Genomic DNA, 6000 nt, shown 5'->3' with positions numbered 1-6000 from the left:
AAAGAGAGGGAGGAGGCCGGCCACCTCTCCTAGTCCTAATAGGACTAGGGGAGGGAGGGTGGCGCGCAGCCCATCTAGGGCAGCCCCTTCTCTTTTCCACTAAGGCCCACTAAGGCCCATATAGCTCCCCGGGGGGTTCCGGTAACCTCCCGGTACTCCGGTAAAATCCCGATTTCACCCGGAACACTTCCGATATCCAAACATAGGCTTCCAATATATCAATCTTTATGTCTCGACCATTTCGAGACTCCTCGTCATGTCCGTGATCACATCCCGGACTCTGAACAACATTCGGTACATCAAAATGCATAAACTCATAATATAACTGTCATCGTAACCTTAAGCGTGCGGACCCTACGGGTTCGAGAACAATGTAGACATGACCGAGACACGTTTCCGGTCAATAACCAATAGCGGGACCTGGATGCCCATATTGGCTCCTACATATTCTACGAAGATCTTTATCGGTCAGACCGCATAACAACATACGTTGTTCCCTTTGTCATCGGTATGTTACTTGCCCGAGATTCGATGTCGGTATCCAATACCTAGTTCAATCTCGTTACTGGCAAGTCTCTTTACTCGTTCCGTAATACATCATCTTGCAACTACCTCATTAGTTGCAATGCTTGCAAGGCTTATGTGATGTGCATTACCGAGAGGGCCCAGAGATACCTCTCCGACAATCGGAGTGACAAATCCTAATCTCGAAATACGCCAACCCAACATCTATCTTTGGAGACACCTGTAGTACTCCTTTATAATCACCCAGTTACGTTGTGACGTTTGGTAGTACCCAATGTGTTCCTCCGGTAAACGGGAGTTGCATAATCTCATAGTTACAGGAACATGTATAAGTCATGAAGAAAGCAATAGCAACATACTAAACAATCGGGTGCTAAGCTAATGGAATGGGTCATGTGAATCAGATCATTCAACTAATGATGTGACCTCGTTAATCAAATAACAACACTTTGTTCATGGCCAGGAAACATAACCATCTTTGATTAACGAGCTAGTCAAGTAGAGGCATACTAGTGACACTAAGTTTGTCGATGTATTCACACATGTATTATGTTTCCGGTTAATACAATTCTAGCATGAATAATAAACATTTATCATGATTATAAGGAAATAAATAATAACTTTATTATTGCCTCTAGGGCATATTTCCTTCAACGATGTACTTCTTCGGTGGCATGGCGGGCGACTGGAAGGTGAGCGGGAGGGATTTTGATGGGAGGAAGGAAGAGAATGGCGGGAGGAAGGCGAGCGGAAGGGAAGTGGGGGAAAAGCGGCAAGAAACGGCGGGAAGAGGCGCTCGACTCGCTGACAGGGCGGACCCACGCGCCCTTTTCGCTTATGCTGGCTCCCCAGGCGCCCCCCAGGGCGCCGGGTTCGGCCTGGGTTCGCCGGCACCAGTTTTGGCCCGAGCCGGCGAAAAACGGGCTTCTGGGCGCGCGACTGGGCCGTTTTTTCGGCGCCGGCGCGGCAAAAACGCCTGGGGACAGCCTGTTGGGGGCGCGGCTGGAGATGCTCTAAAAGAGCCCCTCCACGTTAGTGTTTACATATTACATGTACACGACTCCACCACTACTACTGCTACCTCAACTACATATTAACTTGTCGCGCTAGCCCACGTTTCCACCTCATGAAAGAAGCCGTCCGTGTCTCCTTTGATCAATCCCACTTGTTTCCACGCTCTGCCCTCCTGGCATATCCTAAGAATAACATAGTTCTTGGATAGCGATGCACCATCGAAGATAATGGCGTTCCGGTGCTTCCATATCTCCCACATAACCAATGTGAGAACTGTCGCCTGATCCCTCTTCTGCTTGGATGTTCCTCCCTTGTCTATGCACCAGTCTTCAATTTTGCTGCCAGCCATCGACATCCACTCCAACTTGCCCAGAGCTTGCAGGACCGCCGTCCAGATGTCCTTTGCGAACACGCAGTGTAGCATGAGGTGGTTGATTGACTCTTCCTCTTGATCACATAGTGGACAACTATCTTGATGGTCAAGACCTGGCCTAGCTAGTCGGTCAGAGGTCCAATACCGGTTTCGTGCTGCGAGCCAGATGAAGAAACGACATTGCAGAGGTGCTTGGTTTTCCATGTGAATTCCGCCATTGGCGCGGCCTCCCGTCCCCAGAACAATGCCTCAGACGTAGATTTTGCGGAGTATTCGCCATTCCTCTCCCATGTCCAATCAACAGTGTCCTGCTCATCCTGTACTAGCTCCACATCCACCACCCTAGTCCAAAGCTCCATGTATTCATCTTGCTCCTCTGAGGACACCTCCGGACCAATGTCCCTAGCCCATGAATGGTCATGCATGGCCTGGGCAATAGTACGGTTAGCCCGGACCTGTTTTCTAACCTGTTGTATATCAACGGCGCAATATCCATGATTCTCTCTCCATCTAGCCAACAGAAAAAGGTATCATATTGTCCCATTTGGAGACTTGTGATGCTTGTAGCGGTTCTGGTTCAAAGGTTGTCTCAAAGGCAAAAATATGCTCCACATGTGGTGGGCGAGGGCAAGTAATGCGAACCGAGCAGACACCATTTGGTCTCTTCTCCCAGGTAACAGTGGAGCATAAATGTTGAAAACCCTTTATATTGTTATTCCAGATCTTAACCATGAATGCATACTGGCAATTGTGTGACAGCTTCATGTAACAGTAAATAGCTTTGGGCCTATATTTCGCTGAAAGGTAGTGTTATAACAAAACAATTTGGACAAAGCAAAGTGAGATCAAAAGCAAAAAACTGAAAATGAGATATCATGAAAAGGTGCAGCCTGGTGCATGTAGCTCCTGCTTGCGCACGGTCCAACCACTTTGGGTCTTTTGTACGCAGCCTTTCCCTACATTTCTGCAAGAGGCTGTTTCCAGGACTCGAATCCATGATCTCATGGTCACAAGGCAACAGCTTTACCACTGCGCCAAGGCTCCCCTTAAAAATGGGATATCATGAAACTAAAGGAAATATACTTGCACTATACAGTGGGGTACAAACGAGTTCTCTTTTGTTTTAAGTGAATAAAAAGGGCTGACAAATTGCAGAAATGTAACTTCACCATTCAAAAGATGGTGGGATATTATGTACCTTGCTCACAGGAATGTTAATGCTAATTAATGATGGATGAGTACACCGTGTGATGAGTTCCTATATACCTCAGGGGCACAAACTTTATAAAGGAACTGAAGTAAATCATGTGGTGTCTTCAGTTTACTTGCAAGATCATTACTTGAAGTTGACAGTATTGAGGTGTTCGTCGAGTTGCAGCAGGCGGCGAGCTTGTTGATGCCAGCAATAATGGGTGGCGAGGAGGTGGGAGCGCGGGCTAGAAGTGGACCAGGGCGCCAGGCGCTCGCGGCGTGCAACCTGTGCTTGCTTCGATGTAGAAGGCCGATATGAATGCGTGGACTTATCACAAGTTTCAGAATTGACTCAGTTGTATATGTGAAAAATCAACAGTATTGCTTGGCCGCCTCTTACAAGTTGTACATGTTTCTGCGTTGCAACTTTTTTGTTTTAAGATGAGACAACCAGATCATAGTTCACTAAAAATTATCTCATGTCAATTATGTTCCCCGTGATCACTATATCAGGTTACCATCATTACAAGCACCTTCATCATTCAAAACAGGGATGTGGTATGGAAATCAGAAGTTAATCCTGATTCAATACATTTTATAGAAGATATTTATCGCACTAATAATCATGCACTTGCTGACAGTCATGACCAAAGAGGATCAACCTTCAGGTGGTTGCTCATCCACTGCCGGCGGTTCCACCAGAAGAGGGCGCGGGCTTGGATGGACTCATGCTTAAAAAGGAGGGGCAAGCAGCACCTTCAGGGAAGCCATGACGGCATCCAGAGTGTGTGGAAGAGCGGCCACTGTATTGGACGGCATCACGCGCCTATGCATGCTGGTTCTGGTTGCATCGCCATTGGGCAGACTGACATGTAGCGGTGGGCGCCACCTGCTGCCGCTCAAGCCTACTATTCTCTCCCACCCCAAGATGCCGCACCCTTGGCTGACTGCAATGAGAGATCAAAGAATGTGCGGTCAACATCCTGTTCATGTTGTTCAGACTCTCAGTTGTAACACAATGCACTACAAATATGAAGTTTAATTTGTAATGCTAAATCTCACATTGGCATATCTATGCCTACAAAGAGTCAAATACAACATATCCGGTCAGCAACTCATGTCTGCATATGAAAAAGAAAATATTAGAAGATTAAATTATTTAGGGAAATACACAAATCTAAGATGGAATAGCTAGAAAACATATTGACCATTTGGGCTACAGATAGAACATATGCAAAGATACTACTACTGTGTCGCAGTACAAACTGCTATCATGCATTCATGCACCATAAACAAACCTAGGCTTTCTTCTTTCTCAAGTGTATGACTTTTCTCAACCTATATATTGAGTGATACTCCAACTGTATTTTGCATAGCTCAGCCTAGTTATTTTTGTTGCATGTGTATTACAAATTTCCATCCATGCTTCCTCCAATACCACGCTTCCAAACAGGGTCTAAAACTTGTTTGAACTGTAAATTTTGATAGATGACTCGATTTTTGAACACCAGAAACTGTAGGTCATGTTTAGCAACAGGTTTGTGGTGTATAGAACTTACAACATTATATCTATTTGATGTTATACTTGTTTTTGCAACTCCCTGTTCACTGGTTTAGTTTTCTGCAATGAAGACTCACAAAAGAGTGAAGTCAAAATTCATACAACACACACAGGAAAAAAGAAGGCAATGGTTCAACCACGGAAAACTAACTACAGGAAATTCAGTTACTGGTAAGTCTGCCATATATCGACAGCTTCCTCGTTTTCTCGCCTTGATGGACTTCCTCATTTACTCTCTATGGTCATCTTCTTTAGTTACAACTTTTCACACACTTTTGTTGTACCTAGAGACCGTGCCTTTATCCTTCCTCATTGAACCATCTTTTTACTATTATTAGGCTTCGCCATGACGCTGCACGGTTAAATCCAAAAATATGTTTAAGCTACATCTAAATGAACAGAATTACTTCTAAGCATTAACAAAACTACATCAGTGGTCGACATTGCTGCATCTACCAAACCTCTGGCCTGCCGGATCAAAAGGCTGTAAAAGAAAGGTTCTATCGAAAGGATTATGTTTTGCTTTAGGGCTAGATGACAGATAGCACATCAGTGCTACATGCATGACCCTCTCACTCGTTCATTCATTGGTTGAGTGCAGTAACTTCAACACAGACGGGGTCACGAGGCTCGATATTGGCCGATGGGTTATGATCTGATGAGACTGCAATTGGGCTTGCTTCCCTTTTCACTGCAATTCTCTCAAGGGGATATTTTGCACTCGCGGAGATCGTGCATGAGCTAAAACGAACAAAAGAGCAAGGGGTTCTGCTCAAGCTAGATTTGGAGAAAGCCTACGACCGCGTGAACTGGGAGTTCGTGCGGGAGGTGCTGCTCAAAAAGGGTTTTGATGCAGGCTTTGTTCATAGGATTATGCACCTGATTAGTTGTGGGCAAACAACGGTGTCGATCAATGGGGAGATGGGCAAATTCTTTCGAAACAAAAGGGGACTCCGGCAGGGAGACCCTAGCTCCCCTTTGATATTTAATTTCGTGGCCGACGCGCTTGCTGCGATGGTGGCAAGGGCTCGAGGGGCGGGTCATGTGAAAGGCTTAGTGCCACACCTCATTCTAGGGGGGTGACGCATCTGCAATACGCGGATGATACGATGTTGTTGTTTCAACCCGATGAACACAACATTGCAACCATCAAGTTGCTCCTCCTCGCCTTTGAAATGCTGTCGGGGCTCAAGATTAATTTCCTCAAAAGTGAGGTTTTTATAATGGGAATGGACCAACACGATCGGGCCAAGATAGCTAACCTCCTTAATTGTAAACTAGGGAGTTTTCCAATTAAGTACCTGGGGCTCCTGATCTCACATAAAAAGCTTGCCAT

The sequence above is a fragment of the Triticum dicoccoides genome, chromosome 6A (assembly GCF_002162155.2).
Source record: "Triticum dicoccoides isolate Atlit2015 ecotype Zavitan chromosome 6A, WEW_v2.0, whole genome shotgun sequence".
Taxonomy (NCBI): domain Eukaryota; kingdom Viridiplantae; phylum Streptophyta; class Magnoliopsida; order Poales; family Poaceae; genus Triticum; species Triticum dicoccoides.
This window is presented reverse-complemented; position numbering follows the sequence as displayed.